The sequence below is a fragment of the Anolis carolinensis genome, chromosome 4, assembly GCF_035594765.1.
Source record: "Anolis carolinensis isolate JA03-04 chromosome 4, rAnoCar3.1.pri, whole genome shotgun sequence".
Taxonomy (NCBI): Eukaryota; Metazoa; Chordata; class Lepidosauria; order Squamata; family Dactyloidae; genus Anolis; species Anolis carolinensis.
This window is the reverse complement of record NC_085844.1, coordinates 50980903-50999553: the sequence shown is the minus strand read 5'-3', so window position 1 is coordinate 50999553 and position 18651 is coordinate 50980903. Positions and strand designations below refer to the sequence as shown.

General features: G+C 39.8%; 1 protein-coding gene across 3 annotated transcripts in view; it reads left to right on the top strand.

Annotated features, from left to right (window-relative positions):
* The window catches only part of dtna (dystrobrevin alpha), a 267864-nt gene that overhangs the window by 24150 nt on the left and 225063 nt on the right, over positions 1–18651 (top strand). The window contains exon 2 of one of the 3 annotated variants that reach the window (XM_062980389.1): positions 16595–16761. The exons of the other annotated variants lie outside the window; for them this stretch is intronic. The gene's annotated coding sequence lies outside the window, so the exon portion shown is untranslated. The remainder of the gene's footprint in view (positions 1–16594; positions 16762–18651) is intronic. 3 annotated transcript variants of the gene reach the window in all.

The window sequence follows — 18651 nt, the reverse complement described above, 5'->3', positions numbered from 1 at the left end:
AAGCCCACTTTGGCGCAGATTCCCATCCCTACTCCCCCTGAAAAAAACCTGGGCTTTCCCGGGGGGGGGGGGGGCAGCTACATGCCACCCCAATTAAAATTGGGATGGCATGCATCCACCCAAAAGCCCCCCCCCCCCCATTAAACCCTAAAAATAAAGTAATACCTACCTGGCCGCCATAACTTTCCTCCTTGCACCCTTCTGGCATGAAGAAATGACACACCAAGAGAAGAAGGAAAGAGAAAAATCATTCCACTCCCTTCTCCTGACACATCATGTCCTTGTGCCAGGAGGGAGTGAGGAGGAAAGTTATGGTGGCCAGATAGGTTTTACTTTATTTTTAGGGGTAAATTTGGGGTTTGGGGAAGAGGGTGTGTGCCCTCTTGGTCTTTCAGGCTCCAGGATTTATAAACTAGCAAACTATTTTTCTCCATACTTTTCTATACGTCAAAGGGCAAAAAGCTAGTACAGTGGGGTTTGTGTTGTCTTTTTTTAAAAAAAAATGTTTATTGTAGTGTTTTGCAAAAACAAATTAATACTTGTGCTTTGGTGTATTTTGTGCAACTTTAAAAAGCAGGAAAATCACTGCACAATGTTCTCAGTACATACGTGTTTGAAATAAAAGATATCAGAACAGAATAAGGCTTTCTTAAGTACAGAAAAAACAAATCTGTAATACTTTTTATTTTCTTTCAAGTGCACACACTATTTATGCTCCAATACAGAGGCCTTGATAACCACACTGAACATCTGTTTACAGCAGCAGATAAAATGCAAATAAAATCTTTGTTGTTGAAGTTCATGTCCAAGTGGTAGGCTATTATGGGAAAATGTTTTTTAAAGTATGTGTTGTGTAAAAATAAGTCGTATTAATCTTAAAATGTACTAAAATATCATTGAAAGATTTTTACACAACTGATAGCACAAGCAAGCACTACTTATACCAAATATGGAGTGGGGATTTACAAGAGCTGGGTGAATCATAGAAGCACATCTAATCCCAAAATAGGTATTATGCAGATGTATGTTTCTAGTTGAAAACAAGCACCTTTTTTTTGTTTATGATAGGTATAAGTAACTGAAGAAATATATTGACATCCAGATTCATGTCAAGGTACAAATTTGATCCTCTTATGGTCTTTCTACACTGCCAAATAATGCAGTGCAGAGTTGCATTAGCCTGAGTGTGTCTACACAATGCACACAGGCTGATGGGATTTAACCTCATGCATTGTGTAGACATGCACAGGCTAATGCTACCCTACACTGCATTATTTGGCAGTGTAGAAACACCATAAGAGGATCAAATTTGTACCTTGACATGAATCTGGATGTCAATATGTTTCTTCAGTAACTCCTTAATGTGGCTGCACCCCTTGTTCAAAAACATAGGGGAAGGAAGCTCCAAATCCTGTTCCAGGATTTGGATTTTTCTTAGGGGCTGAGGACAGCCATCCCAGATCCCTATGTGGATCGATATTTTCTGGTTTGCTGCCATGTAACTGAGCCCAGCAGCGATCCAGGAAATAAAAAGCAGGAAGAGGACTCGCTCCTCTCCAGCTGTTTTGTCCTGTCACATAGGGGCAAACCATGTAATGGAAAGCCAGCAGATCAAACTGGCATGCTGGGAGGTTGGAAGCCTGCCCCATTCCCAGTTGTCCTGAATCCAATTTCAGCACAGCTGGGCTGTGGGGCTGCTGTCCCATTTTCAAGATGGTTGACAGCAACCTCATATTGCCATAATGCAGCACCTAACTGGAATTCTTCATACCAGTTTGAGCTGTATTGTATGGCAGTGTAGAATCACATTTAGTGCTCTTTTCTGATTAGTCACCAGAAGATATCACTAATTTGGGTGTCCAGATTTTCAGCCTTTCATGGGCTGCACCAAATATTAAAGATAACTCCCCAAACTCCATTCCAAACTGGAGATGGCTGGAACAATTTTGGGGTGAACTTTGGAGCAGTTTACAAAATTGCCACTCTTAGAAGTTTCCAAGAGCAATAACTTTTAACAAATATTTAAGAGGACTAGGCCCTCAAAATAGGCCTTCTGGGTTCCATGAGCCTGGTGAGCCATATTGTCGCACGCTCTGCCTTTTCCAACAATAGTAGCTACCATTATGCTCTAAAAGATAGGAGGTTTTTGTGCTGAGATTCTTTTTTTTTTTTTTTTGGATGTCATTACATGGCCCTAAAATAAAATAAAAAATACTTTCCAAATTTAAGAAGGAATCCGTTTGAAGTGACTGATTCCAGATGTCAAGGGTTGATATAGACACTTAATTGCTGAAGAACTGTGGCTCTGAAAGTCATGCTCTTCATCCCATAATTCCTAATCTCCAGATGATGAGACACAGATTGGACATTGCCAATGAACTGCCAGTTAAGTGTGAGAAATGCTCACATTGACCTGGACTAAACATATAAAAGGATGAGGTGGTTGCTTTCCAAGACAATTGAGTTAATTATATATACCCCTTCCATTTGTTCATGTGGAATAACTTTTTTTAAATGCCGATTTAATTTAAACACAGGGTCCTCAACTCATGGGGAGTTCCTTTTTCCAGCTGGAACCTCCATTTTCTCTGCATAGCAGCATGTCTTCTCCAAGAGCTCTGCAGAAAAAACTGCCAGAGAGACCAGCAATTCTGGAGTCTTTTTGCTGTTTGGTTGGGATTCCACAGTGCAGACATTGAAAGAAATTCTTACTTCAGTCTTTTTGAGGAGCATTAAATGTTCTTCCTTTGGGATTCTAGCCATCCTTCCCTTGGTGGACTCCCCTGCTCTCCCTGCTTCAACTGGACCTATACCTGTGCCGTGGGAATCTGGCTTGTGAAGTGATTTATAGTTTCCAAATCACAACCTCCCCGAACCACTGCAAGCTGGATAATAAGTGTCCCAGAAGCAAGCAAAAATACAGCAGAGTTCTTTCATAGCAAAAACATACTTCTCCCCATCTATAACCAAAGTCCAGTTGCCAGCACCTGACCTTATCTACACTGTAAACTCATGGATTCAGATTTTCATCCAAAATATCCGGAGGCTTTAAACTTCACCATTGCAATATATACAAATATACAATCAGAATACACAAATCCACTTTGCTTGTACTTGCAAACAATTAGAGTAATCAAATAGTCACATACAACATAGGGAGATACTCACACCGAGTCACACAGGAGAGAAAAAGATGGATTTATTCATCCTCCTTACATAGCCATCTGTTGATAGGTCATTGCTAAGGGACACTGGCTGATGCAACCCCTCTACAATAACCCTCACATGGTTAGGACTCAGTCATTCCCACACCCCCTTAGGTGTTGCATTATGACATTCACAGTCATACCCGGGTACTATCGATTAACCATCAGTTCATCAAACAGTATTTTCTTTCATGATTAAAAATGCTGTGCCATTTCTATCTAACAACATATAGGTTCTGGTAAGGTCACATCTTGTCATTTTCTGCTAGCTTTGTTAAGTGGATGCTATAACCTTGTTACTTGCAGAGTGGGTGGGTGGTCAGCTTTAAGATAGATCCATGGGATTATTGATGCCCATTTTCCCCTTTGTGGATCTACTTGGGTGATCTTGGAGATAAATGATTTGGAGCCAGTTATCACTGACTCAGCGCTGATTAAAAGTGATAATTACTCAGTGGCTTTTGTTCATATGGAACCACTTACTGCTATCTTGTAGGTCTTGCACCTGCAGAGAGAATGGAGATGTGTGTCACTAGATGAGAGGTCATCTTTCCAACGTTTATATCCGTGTCTTATATTGCACTTAACAGCTGTAGCCAATAAAGTCATGGCCCTTTCAACTCCAACATGGGGATCTTTTTATCTGAACCAGGTTGATAGCACTCTCTTTTTTGTAGGGTCTTTATTTTGGCTACAGTGTTGTTGGAACTCGTCAGCTGAGTTTGTTATTGAAAAGGAATTTTACATTTCACTGTTGTCCCCTTATGCTCTTGTGTTCCACATAATAAAAAGAATGCTAATTGTACCATCTGTGTTCTACCACCCTGCACTTTCCTTTTTAAGAAGGGCATGTTGCATTTGGCGTTATGTGGTTTTGCTTAGTGATGGAAGCTAGATGCATCTTTAAATCTCAGGATATACATCAGATAGTCTAGCCACTTGTCACTGCCATTGGAAATATCATGCATGAGAGTTTAAACAGGTGGTACAGTAAGTCCACTGTCACACCAGATATAATCACACAAACATTCTGTCTCTGTGAAGGATTGTCTGATTCGCTCCAAACAGAACTGACTTTGATCCTGAATACTGGAAAAGCCTGAATAGAAAATGGAACAAATAATGTTTAAATTAATAGATCTCTCTATGTCTCGCTTTTTTTCTTTCTCTCTCTGTTAGAGGGAACCTTCTTTTTGTTCTTCACTAGTTATGGAAAAATAATTTGTGGAAAATGAAATCCTATATTTATTAGAATGATAGCACTGAAGATATTATACCATAATGAAACAGAGTATAAAGTATTAGTAGTTATTAGTAGTTATTATTATTATTATTATTATTATTATTATTATTATTATTATTATTATTACTATTACTGTTTTCTGGAATATGTCTTCATTTTGTTGAACTTACTGAATTTTGAATGTTATCAATTTTGTGGTACATTTCATCATTTTCATTAACTTTCATATTCTAAGGCGAAGTCAATCTTAGAGGGAATCTATGGGAAAAGGTTGATTTGAGAACTGATGTTTGCATAGAAGTGAGTGAGAAGGGAAAGAATATTGTATCCATGCATAAAGAACTGACAAGTAGACCCACTCTAGGTGATTAGAAAAATATGTAGCAAAGTTCAGTGTATCTGATCTTTCATAAATATCAAATTCAGATAATTAATGAGATCATCTTCCCTAGGAGTGTATGATTTTCTAAAATGTATGTCGCAGTTTATCCTAAAGTGGCCATGCATTAATTCACTTGTACCTTGAATTTTGATCAGACAATCACAGAGTAAATTAGAATGTGACTGAGTTAGTGAGAACATCATTGGCTGGAGGTGGGATAAGTGGGAAAATCTTTCATTTACTTTTGCTGACCAGTATAAATAGTGTTTTCTTCCTTTATATAATTGGCCATCCGGATCCATGGTTTCTACATCCACGGATTCAGTTATCAGTTGCTTAAAAATACCCCCCCCCCCAAAAAAAAAACTTCCCCAAAAAGCAAATCTTAATTTTATCATTTTATATCAGTGACACTATTTTACTATTACAACTTTATATAGCCCCTGGTGGTGCAATGGGTTAAACCCTTGTGCCGGCAGGACTGCTGACTGACAAGTCAACGGTTCAAATCCAGGGAAAGAAGGTGAGCTCCCTCTGTCAGCTCCAGCTCCCTGTGTGGGGACATGAGAGAAGCCTCCCACAGGATGGTAAAACATCAAACATCCAGGCATCCCCTGGGTAACATCCTTGCAGACAGCCAATTCTCTCACACCAGAAGTGACTTGAAGTTTCTCAAGTCGTTCCTGACATGAGAAAAAAACCCTACTCTATATCATGGGACTTAAGCATTTGAGCATTTGTGCATTTTTGGCATTCACAGAGACCTCAACAGATAACAAGGGTCCACTATACCTGGTATTGCAAATTGGAAATAGCATTCTTCTTTGAGGAAATATTGTTGTGTGTGGCTATGTGTTTTCACAGACTTTTGGGGGGCTAAAATGTGCAATTTGTCCAAGGTCACCCAGTGGGTTTCCATTGCTGTACAGAGAATCAAATGCTGTTCTGCAGAACTGTAGGCCAGGGCCAAAGCCACAGCACCATACTGTCTCTCTGATCAAAGATATGATTCATATATTCATCTAATTGGAAATCCCCTGTGGTCAATGTCAAAGAAATTAGTTTCTCCCACTGAATACATTCGAAAGATACTGGCATTCTAGCATAATTTTTGAAGTAATGTAGGTGAATGTACTACAACTCTGAAAAATGCTTTTTTGTATAGCATGACTACTGAAAATTACAATTCAAAAAGTGACTTCTTTAACCTCTGCTAAATACTGATGATTCATTTGCCCAAGAAAAACATATTGCTTACCAAAGAATTATAACTGGGTGGTGATATGGGGTTGATTACCCACGAATGTGCCGTAGAAGCACATAAACTTTCCCCTTTATCTTGCTGCAGATTTCTCGTGACCCCTAAAATAATAAGGCCCCAAAAATCATGACTTTGTTGGTTTAAAGAAGGGTGTGCTGTTTAGACTTTACTTGACAGTGAGCATTAACTATTTGAAGAAACAGAAAACAAAACTGGGAGTTAACTGTACAAAACGCTGGGAACGTGTACTGCATTTTTAGGGCTGGGTTGTGACTTTTTCATTTGCTACTGAGCCTTGGAAAAAGATTAAATTTCTCTGTGTCCCACTTCCCTTTCACTTCCTCTGGAGGGGAAGTTCTCAGGGCACTCTTTTATTCTGGATATAGCACAGAGCCTCAAATGTACAGCTCCCTCCTCCCTTTTGTAATCTGATACAACTCTCACTGGCAGGAGGAGTGACTATACTGTCTTCTCTTGTTTGCAGGAAGCTACCACCTTGAACACTCAAACAAAATAATATGGTTTTTCATTAAAGGCAGTGTGTTTATATCTCAAATGAAAGGTCAGGTTTAAAAAGCAGGTTGGCATAAAAATCTAAGCATAAGATCAAATTTTAGGTTAAAGGGAAAGGTTTTCCCCTGACATTAAGTCTAGTCGTGTCGGACTCTGGGGGTTGATGCTCATCTCCATTTCTAAGCCAAAGAGCCAGCATTGCCGTAGATGCCTCCAAGGTCATGTGGCTGGCATGACTGGATGGAGTGCTGTTACCTTCCCACCGGAGCTATTGATCTACTCACATTTTAATGTTTTTGAACTGCTAGGTTGGCAGGAGCTGGAGCTAACAGCGGCCGCTCACACCGCTCCCGGGGTTTGAACTGTCAGATATATAAACCTCCCCTTCTTAATTTTCTAATATACCTCACAACCTGTGAGGATGCCTGCCATAGATGTGGGCGAAATGTCAGGAGAAAATGCTTCTGGAACATGGCCATACAGCCCGGAAAACGCACAACAACCCAATGTACTAATACTCATACAAGTATTAGTGGTTTGTAATATTTGGCTTTTAACCACAATATTTCATTGTAAAAGCAATGTTCAGATCTATCCCAGTTCTCTCTACCAACATAAACATGTCTTGGCCACAGTATGCTTTCCAGACAAGACATGTATCATGAAATCCCTACTTTATTCGCCATACTTTATTTCACAACTGTATAAAATCCACATTGAGCTGGATTACATGGCAGTATGGAATCAGATAATCCAGTTCAAAGTAGATATTGTGGATTATCTGCATTGATATCATCATACTTTTCTTCGCTTTTGGGGCGGGGGGGGGGGGGTTGCAACTATTATTTTGCAGCTATGGGACTTTTCTCGGCAGCCAAGAGAAGCCCCATAGCTCTCATGCATTCACCTGCCTGTGTGCCTGCCCTTTGGACCTATGGGAGTTTCCCTCAGGAGGTAAGCCTCATAGCTCCTACAGGAGGGCACAAAGGTGGGGGGTGCAATCAGGGCCGTAGCCAGAAAAAAATTTCGGGAGGGGTTTTGAAAATTTGGGGGGGGGGGGTTGAACCCCTAGCACATACCCCTCCCCGCTACAAACCTGTCAATATCTGCTTGAGATAGTGCCTGGAGGGACTCTTAATGTTTTGCATCTCATAGACTTAGCATGGGGATTTGGTTAACCAGTTAAAATTCATGAGTAAACGAGATTTTTTTTATAACTTGAAAAATTTGGGGGGGGGGGGGGTTGAACCCCTAAACCCCCCCCCTCCCCTCGCTACAGGCCTGGGTGCAATCAATATTCTATGAATTGCAAAAAACCGAAAACAGGGCCACAAAAACGGGTGTGTGACTGTTATATGAAGGCAACTATTATGCGATGGAAAAATGGAAGATCTCGGTAGTGCCATTTTATGTTTGTCACTGGAAAGCCAGAATAGCATGCCTTTTGTCTGGTACCATCTTAAAGCTCCAACAGTCAAAAAGGGCACATAGAATGAGAGTTTCCTAATACTATATATTTTTGTAAGAACATCAGATCTGAAAATCAGGAACAGACATTTTTAACCCACGAACTCTGTTGTTCCATGCCACAACTACATGACCAAATCTGTCTGCACAGATGGCCAGGCAACAAGTCAAATAATAATGACAAAGTTCTGTTCCTGGCTTGAAAGTGTGTGCTCCTGTTTGATTGTGTAGTGCTGACTTGGGCAGAAGTGGTCCTACCCCACAAACTTTATTTGTGTGCCAGAAACTTCATTAAACATGTTGAGGGCATAGTTTCTCTGGCCAGGACAAAGAACGGAATTTTTGCAGCGGTTCGCATATCCGCATATATGCATCTCAAGTTTTTTTTAAAAACCGCCATAGTTTCTGGTGAACGTACTGCGGTGGTCACTCTGGGAGGCACTAAATCTCGTAACAAAGCATCAAGTGTGGACAACAGAGGCAGAAATCCCGGGACCAATAGGTCTGTATGTGGCCCTCTTCTGAAGTCCCAGGATTTTTTGTCTTTCACTAAAACCTGTGATTTGGTGCTGTCTGGAGGTACTCCCAGAATATCAATGCAGATAATCCACAATATCTACTTTGAACTGGATTATCTGATTCCATACTGCCATGTAATCCAGCTCAATGTGGATTTTATACAGTTGTATGGAAGGGTGTCATGTGACTAGTATGTCTGGCAAGCCAGCCAACATTACAGTTGAATATAAGCTTTGTTATTCTGTCATCAAGATGGATGTGTAACATACAAATTCCACCAAAGAGGAACAGTGTTTTGTCATATGCTTTTTTCATCTCCACATATGTACACTATGGGGATAAAGTTCTTTCTCATGGAGAAGTCTGTGAGTGGACTGAAATGTTCAAAAATTGTCATACTAGTGTGACGGGTGCTGAACACTCTAGACACTCCACTATAGCCACAAGAAATGGAAAAAACCTGGAACTGATTCACAGAAACACAAGAATAATACAAATTATGAAAAGCAACAAAAGTACATTGTTATCAGGAAACATATCTGGCACATGGAGTACGCTTCTTCCCTTTAAAAATGTAAATCCTTCTGGAAAGAGCAGAAAAACTTGTTTGCTATTATTTAAGAGTGGCTGTTATTTTTTAAAAATCTTCAATGAGTTTCTGGTATGTGTACTAATAGTATGTTAAGATTACTACAGATACAGTTGTCTTCTATGAGCCATTGTTCCCCTTTTTGCTTGCGGTGGGACTTTTAAATTCCCCTTTTAATCCAGAGCGGCATTACTGTGAATCATGGGTTTTGTTCTTTCTGAAGTCTGCAATGAACCACGGAATGTGAAGTATTTACTGAGTACATTATATAACTTGTCAGTCTATTGCTGTAAGCAACTGTGCTTGGATGGCTTCATAAGCATTTGGAGAGAAAAAACAGAGCAAGGCAGCTAATCATAACATCCATCTTTCTCTTAAAATGAAATCATTATCTTTAATAAGCTGCCTATTGTAGAAAGAGAGAGCACAGATTTTAAACAATGGAGAAAGATTTTCTATTGCATTGTCTACAACATGTGGTTAACGTTCACATTCAACACCGACATGACAGCAAAAGGGAAAAACAGCTTTTATTATTAAAATGCCTAAATTTACTTCCTTGGATTTTATCGCTGCTCATTTATTTTTCTAATTCCTCTCAAATAAAACAATTTTAAAACTTGCAGCAAGCACCATTTACAGATATCCATAACCTTCGGCCACTGAAGTTATTTGTCAAGTATTATCAAATTATTTATCAGACTGGCAGTGCCTATTATCATTCCTCTGGGAAGTCTTGGCTCCACAGAAAGGTTTGAATTTGCGAACAAGAGGCCAGTAAGGAGGGGGCTGATCATACTTCATTAGGGAGGGGGTTTCAGAGCTGCAGGGCCACCACCGAAAAGGTCCTCTCTCTCGTTCCCACCAAACGTGCCTGTGATGGTGGTGGGACGGAGAGAAGGGCTTCTCCTGAGGATCTCAGGGCTCGACTGGGTGGTAGAAGGAGATACGGTCCCTCAAGTAGGCTGGGCCCGAACTGCATAGGGCTTTGTAGTCCAAAGCCAGCAAAGCCAAAAAGTTAAATTCAAAGCCAAAAAGTTAAATTCAAACCAAATTAGCAGTATTTTATATAATAAACAACTCAGTTTATTACCTTCCCCATCGGGAAGGTAAAGGTGCTCCATGTAGTCATGCTAGCCACATGATCTTGGAGGTGTCTATGGACAATGCCAGCTCTTCAGCTTAGAAATGGAAATGAGCACCAACCCCCAGAGTCTGACACGCCTAGACTTAATATCAGGGGAAAACCTGTACCTTTACCTATATGTGGAGCAGCTATATATTTAGCAATGTAGTGATTTGTGTTTTCTCCACAATATTTTGTCCCTATGTTTAGGATCTTTGCTTATGTTATGGGGTATTAAAAAGACATCTCCAAGAAAGCAAGTACAAAACAATCCAATACATTGGTTTGTTGTGTGTTTTCCGGGCTGTGTGGCCATGTTCCAGAAGTAGTCTCTCCTGATGTTTCACCCACATCTAAATGGTTCAGGGCCAGGCCATTTGGCTGACCAAATCCTGGGCCCGGTTCTGTTCAATATCTTTATTAACGACTTAGACGAAGGGTTAGAAGGCACAATCATCAAGTTTGCAGATGACACCAAACTGGGAGGGATAGCTAACACTCCAGAAGACAGGAGCAGAATTCAAAACGATCTTGACAGAGAGATGGGCCGAAACTAACAAAATGAAGTTCAACAGGGACAAATTTAAGATACTTCACTTCGGCAGAAAAAATGGAATCCAAAGATACAGAATAGGGGACTCCTGGCTCGACAGCAGTACGTGTAAAAAAGACCTTGAAGTCCTCATGGACAACAAGTTAAATATGAGCCTACAATGTGATGCGGCTGCTAAAAAAGCCAATGGGATTCTGGCCTGCATAAATAGGGGTATAGTATCTAGATCCAGGGAAGTCATGCTACTCCTCTATTCTGCCTTGGTCAGACCACACCTGGAATACTCTATCCAATTCTGGGCACCACAATTGAAGGGAGATGTTGACAAGCTGGAAAGCATCCAGAGGAGGGCGACTAAAATGATTAAGGGTCTAGAGAACAAGCCCTATGAGGAACGGCTTAAAGAACTGGGCATGTTTAACCTGCAGAAGAGAAGGCTGAGAGGAGACATGATAGCCATGTACAAATACTTGAAGGGAAGTCATAGGGAGGAGGGAGCAAGCTTGTTTTCTGCTGCCCTGCAGACTAGGGCGCGGAACAATGGCTTCAAACTATAGGAAAGGAGATTCCACCTGAACATCAGGAAGAACTTCCTCACTGTGAGGGCTGTTCGGCAGTGGAACTCTCTCCCCCGGACTGTGGTGGAGGCTCCTTCTTTGGAAGCTTTTAAGCAGAGGCTGGATGGCCATCTGTTGGGGGTGCTTTGAATGCAATTTCCTGCTTCTTGGCAGGGGGTTGGACTGGATGGCCCATGAGGTCTCTTCCAACTCTACTATTCTATGATTCTATGACTGCATATCCTTGTACAAATCTGCCTGGACACTGAGATCTTCAGGAGACGCCCTTCTCTCAGTCCCACTTCCATCTCAAGCCCAGTTAGTGGGAACAAGAGAGGAGGCCTTCTCAGTGGCTGCTCCACAACTCTTGAACTCCCTACCCAGAGAAGCCAGAATGGACCCCTCCTTGCTTTGCTTCCCCAATTGCTTATTCAAAATCTATTTAATATTATAAAGTTTTGGCTAGCTACATTTGAAGCAGAAAACTCTTGCTTCCTTTCAATTAATAAATCAGGAAAACAAGCCAGGATCCAATAATAAACTGGTATCAGAGCCAAAAAAAGGCATGTGTAGTTACTGTCACTTTTGAATGTAGAATATTGAACCTATCCTTAATTATAGTAAGTAGAATCAGAAACCATTTTGATACTGGCATGTTTAAACAATTAGAGTTTATGCATTCCACAGTTCACAGTGCTCAAATGTAATGGGGAGTCACAGTTTGTTTAAAAGGAAAACTTCTAATCTCCTTGCTGTTGTCAAAAAACAGGGCTGGAAAGGAATAGAGGTTCCCAGTATTCACATGTCCTTGTATTAAGTATACTTTTGGTTTCATGTTACATCTGAACTGGCTCACTGTGCAAGTGGAAAGATGCATGCATCTCCTCCATTATTTAACAGCTTCTAATGAAAATGATTATGTAAGTGCATAATAGTCTACATGATTGCTCCTCACTTGATCTCTGGCAAGCTAACAGGAAAGTAAGAAATAGTAGTCAATGGGGGCAGGTAGTGGTACTGATCCCTATAATGTTAGGGGGATTCTGATCTTCCACATTATGTAGTTTAAAAAGCAGTGGTTTGCATGATGTAGGCCAGAGGTCCCCAAACTAAGGCCCGGGGGCCGGATGCGGCCCTCCAAGGTCATTTACCTGGCCCCCGCCCTCATTTTTATAATATAATATTTTTATATCAGTTTTAATAATATAATATATTGTATATATTTTGTAGTCAATGTTTTCAATATATCATGATATTTTGGTGCTAAATTCGTAAATATACATACAATATATTATACTAGCTGTGCCCCGCCACGCGTTGCTGTGGCAAAGTGGTGGTGGTATTGGTTAAAAATTGTTGTGTAATTTTTATATGACGTTATTTGCCTTTTTTTAATTAATTTTATTGTAAGTTATATTGTTATTTATTATATTTTATTATTTTCTTGTATTATTTTTAGTTATTTTCTGTTATTATAGTATTTTATTGTATTAATTTTTAGTGTTTTTTATTATTTTTTATTGGGTTGCTAGGAGACCAAGTTGGAGGAGCTTAGCCTTCTAACTGGCAGCAATTGGATAAAAGCAATTATTCCTCTCTCTCTAATTAGGACTTTATTTTTCTTTTCTTTTTGTTGTATCAACCTAGAGGCGTGGATGATGGGTTGTGTTGTCAAATTTCGAGGTTGGGGGGCCTGTAGTTTTGTTGTTTTTTGGGTCACCGTGATGCCATTACTCTTTTATATATATAGATTATATGACTAATATTGCAATATTATTAGTAACATTGCTTGTAATATAAATATACAATTGTAATAGTGAATTATAATTATTACTACATTGTATTACATCATAATATTATGATTAATATGACATGTATATACAATATATTATAATATAAGTATAGTATAATATTATTATATATTATTATATCATTAAATTGATACAGGAGACATGGTGGAAAGAAGTTTTCTTCATTCTGGTCCAGAATGGCAGTTAGACCTTGGGGAGGGGTGGGGAATATTACATACAATATAATAATAATATATTATTATTATATGTAATATTATATTATATTATAATAATATAATATTATATTACATATAATATTGATAAAAATATTATAATGTTATACAAAATAATACTAATAATACCATATAATAATATTAATTATATGTTATATATTACATATAATATTACAGTATAGTGGTATAGTTCAATATATTAATATATAGCTAATATTGTGCTATGCTAATAATATAATATATTGTATTATATTGTACATATAATTTGTAAGCCACTCTGAGTTCCCTTTGGGGTGAGAAGGGTATGATACAAATGTAGTAAATAAATATAGTATATAAATAAATAATAAATAAATAAATTTTAGACTTAGGCTCGCCCAAAGTCTGAAATGACTTGAAGGCACACAACAACAACAACAACAACAACAACAACAACAACAACAACAATCCTAATTAACTTGACTATCTCATTGGCCAGAAGCAGGCCCACACTTCCCATTGAAATCCTGATAAATGTATGTTGGTTAAAATTGTTTTTATTTTTAAATATTGTATTACTCTTTCATTGTTCTTGTTCTTGTTGTTTTTGCACTACAAATAAGACATGTACCGTGTGCATCGGAATTTGTTTGTATTTTTTTTTTCAAATGATAATTTGGCCCTTCAACAGTCTGAAGGATTGTGGACTGGCCCTCTGCTTAAAAAGTTTGGGGACCCCTGATGTAGGCTATGCTGGGGAGACATTAATTCTATGTAGTCCACATGGATGCAATCTTTAATAGATGTGGAAAGATTTTTCTCATCTACAAATGTAATTGTGGGTGAAATCTGAGGGTGGTTTGTTACTTTAAGACAGAAGGTTGCTAAATGAATAGCAATGGGTTCTACAAATATTTTTGCTTAAGCTTACTAAAAGAACACAGACAGTAAATGAACATTTGGTGGAAATGTGAATGTTTGCCCTGTTGAGGAATTAGAATTAGTGCCACATAATCTGATGTTTCATGCATACTACACTTCCTTGAATCATTTGTTTGAATGAGGTTATAACTCAATTTTATTATGCAAATAGAGGTACTGATTATTCAAGAGATGTTCCCATTTTATCAGAACTGAAAGTTTAGTCACATGAACAGGAAACTGCCTGGAAAAAATCATTTTGAATGTCAGAAGAATTACAACTGTAATAGGGTGTTCCTATCAATGTCTATTCGGAAGTAAGTCCCTTAAGTTCATTGGATCTTGTTTCCAGCTTCGTGGACATAAGATTTCAATCTTAACTTATTATAATTGCATGTTTACAATCAGGGAAAGATACTGTAGAATTATCTGTCTGAAGTAGCAAAAAATGTGAAACTTTGGGTACTATGCAACTAGACTATGATGGGAAGAAGTTGCTCTTGGATGTTCAAAAGATGTCCAATGGCTTCTGGTCCATAACACAGGCTAAAACAGATTCACCCAGTTCTTCCATTCACATTATGTGAAGTCAATAAATGCTCCAAAGTTCCAGCAAAACACTGGAGCAACTACACACTTTGGGAATATTATTGCTACTAGTAGTAGTAGCATTTATATCCAGCTTCTTCTCACCCAAAGAAGACCAGATGTGCCTAACACTAAAAATCAGAAAAGGTAAAGGTAAAGGTTTCCCCTGACTTTAAATCCAGTCATGTCTGACTCTGGGGGTTGGTGCTCATCTCCATTTCTAAGCCAAAGAGCCAGCATTGTCTGTAGACACCTCCAAGGTCATGTGGCCAGCATGACTGCATGGAGCGCCGTTACCTTCCCGCCAATGTGGTACCTATTGATCTACTCACATTGGCATGTTTTCGAACTGCTAGGTTGGCAGGAGCTGGGGCTAACAGCGGGTGCTCATTCTGTTCCCGGGATTTGAACCTGGGACCTTTGCAAGTTCAGCAGCTCAGTGCTTTAACACAGTTCGCCACCGGGGCGCCCCTAAAAATCATACAATATGTAAATTAAAACTCAAAGCATACAAATCTTAAAATAGAATTAGACACTGGGCTTATTAAAATACATAGTTAAAACCAATAAATCCATTTTAAAACCCTGTTAAATGACATAAAACGCAACACCCTCTGCTTTGATATTAAAACTTCCTTCTTTAAAAGCTTGCCAGAAGGTTTTAATCTGCCACCAGAAGGACATCAGGAAGAGGCCACTCTCGCTTCCCTAGGCAGGGAGTTCCAGAGTTAGTGTGGATAGCTGGACCAGCTCTAATCCGAACCAGTCAGAAGTCCACACAAAGGGATTGACTGGACCTGTGTCACTCTTGTGTCTCTGTGGCAGATGGTCACAGATCTCTGGAGAGTTCCTGGCCATTGTCAGGTGCCTTTGTTGATGTCAACAATGGTGCCAGGTGACACACAGGAATTCTCTTGGAGCTCACTGGTGGTTTGACAGTGCTGACAGGGACATCCAAGGTAAGGTGACAGATCAGCAGGACGTAACTGGTTTTGGCTCTGCTGGATGATCAGGACTCTACCCAGCACCCCTGTGGGGTAGATACCGGCTATAACTACCATGGGGGTAGTTACTACTCTGGATTGGCCTCTGATTAAAGTCTAGGTGTAGATGTGCCCTAGGAGGAAATTTTCTGTTATACCTTTCACATTTTTTGCTACTTTGGGACCTGATGAGATATCTGAGCTTTTTCCCACAGTGTACATTGTTCTTCCTGCAGCCCAAACCAGTCTTACAGGTACCTCTTACATTTGAGAATCTCCAGTGGCATTACAGTGAGTTATGTTTTCAAAATGATTAACATGTAAAATGTCCGCATTTAGCACATAACTGGGCCTTCCTAATTTTTTTTAGGGGTTATCTAAATTATGTTTGTAAATGCTCAACTACAGTTTTGAATTACTGCAATATTAGACATTTGGAGACTGCTGGAAAATTTCATTGGAGAGAAGTACTCTTATTGGGGGGGGGGGGGGAGGTGTCCTTATTTTGTGCATCATTTTGCCCGCTCAGCTATAGCTTTGGTTTACCCCTTAGCTTTTGGGAAGAAATGCTGTTAAGATACAGAATCCATCTTTATTGGAACATGAATTATTTCTAGGTCTTTGCGATTATTTGCTTGATTTCAGAGTAGATTCTTAGAATTCTTTGTCTATTGCCTTTAATAGAGAATGTTGGTGAGAGCCAGTGTGGTAGTGGTCTGGAGACCAAAGTTTGAATTCCCATCCAGCCATAAAAACCACCGGGCAACCTTGGGCGAGTCACACTCTTGGCGTCAGAGGGAGGCACTAACAAACTGCTCTGAACAAATCTTACCAAGAAAACTCAATATATGGTAGGTTTCTGTGCCGTCCGCCGGACAATAAAAAACTATAAAACTGAAACGTGCTGTCCTTTATCCGGGCGAACTGCAAATCCCTATAAGCTGTCCTATAGATATTGAACGACTGAGTCTGGATAACTTCAAAAAAGGATGTTTATTCATACAAGGTTGTAAACCTGGCACAGATCTTAAAGTTGCAGAAAATGAAACAAATTTCCATAGGTTTTAGTTGCAGAATTATCCCTGGTTCCAGAAGGCAAAGGTGATTATAAAACCACTATACCCTAATCACGCTGTCTATATTAGAAGGAGAAACTCTTTCCTTCCCTATCTTTACAGCAAAGATTAGTTCTAGAAGCGACAGAATGACCCTGCTCCTCTAACTAGATTTCCTATTCCAGATCAATATAATTCAATACTTATCTAATTTGGATAGGCTTAGATTGGCCTGGTTTTGAGGATGATTTGTCCCAGTTAGCCTTGCACAGCTCCAGCACGTTGGAAAACTATAGCCAGAATGAAGCTCCAAAATGGAGACTAGACCCTGGTAAAAAGGGCGGTCCTAAGATGTTGCACTCTTTGACCAATCACTGCAAAGAAAACTGCAGCCAGCTTTTGCAGATTCCAAGCCACTTTTCCTGGGCTTTGCAGCCAGAGGCTGAAACAAGATGCAAAGGAGGGAAAACAAACAAACGACCAATAGGTAAGGCAAACCATCGTCCTGGGGGACGGAACACTCCCCGCTAAATTCCCAGGATGTGGGAATTTACCAATCAAAAACATACAAACACCTTTGTATACACAACAATAAAACAGTATAAAACTTACACACTTTGGACAGGCAACACGAAATTGCTGGTTGGTCTGTCCAGGACAGACATTTTGTCCTTACTATGAGTCTTTACCTGAACTTTTCTAACCTTACCGTCAGGGCAAGGAAAGGTCTTTAGTATAATGCCCATAGGCCAGGCATAGCGGGGCAAGTCTTTGTCCTTTAGCAACACAAGGTTTCCCACCTTGAAATTGTCCTCTGGGGTTTGCCAGAGTCTTCTGGTTGGAAGCTGGCTTAAGTATTCGGCCTTCCACCTCTTCCAGAAGTGGTTGGCTAAGGTCTGCACATGCAAAATTGGTGCCACAGTCCGATCGAATTGACTTAATTGGCCCTCTGAGGGCTATGAACCTTTTCAAGGCATTTACGAATGATGAAGTGTCCATTCCCTCTGCAACCTCTATATGGACAGCTCGTACTGACAAACAAGTAAACAAAACCGCACATCTTTTGTTATTTACAACACCACTGGTTTTTCTTGTAACAATTTCCCAAGGACCAAACACATTGATTCCCACATGGGAAAAGGGTGGGTCTGTCAAAGTCCTATCCTGAGGTAGTTCTGCTATTAACCGATTTTGACAGTTTCGCCTAAGGCACCTGCATTTAACACATTTGAAAATACAACTGTTGACCAACCTTTTGGCATTAACTACCCACAGACCTTCGTTTCTAAGGGCTGCCTCAGTTAGAGTTCTACCCTGATGATGGATTCTTTTCTTTAGGGACCAGAGTCTTTTCCCTGCCATGTGTCTATTGTTTGGCTAAGTGGGCTTATCTGACTTAAAGGGCAAAGGAGCTACCCAATTTCCGTCTGCACTTCGTGAGACTTGAGCATTCATACTGTCCAAGAACCTTTGCTCATCTTTCGAGAGCGCTGTGGCTTCGTCTCTCTCAGAGACTTTGAAAATGGAGGAATACTCTGGAGTTATTGCTTGGCAGTAGACTGAGATGTGACTTAGGCAACTGCGCATAAGTCTAGGACGTCCACCTTTAAGCACCTGTGCTTGATTGGAGTCCAACGACGATGGTGGGTGCATCTTGTTTATGCACACTGGGCCTGTAACTGTCCA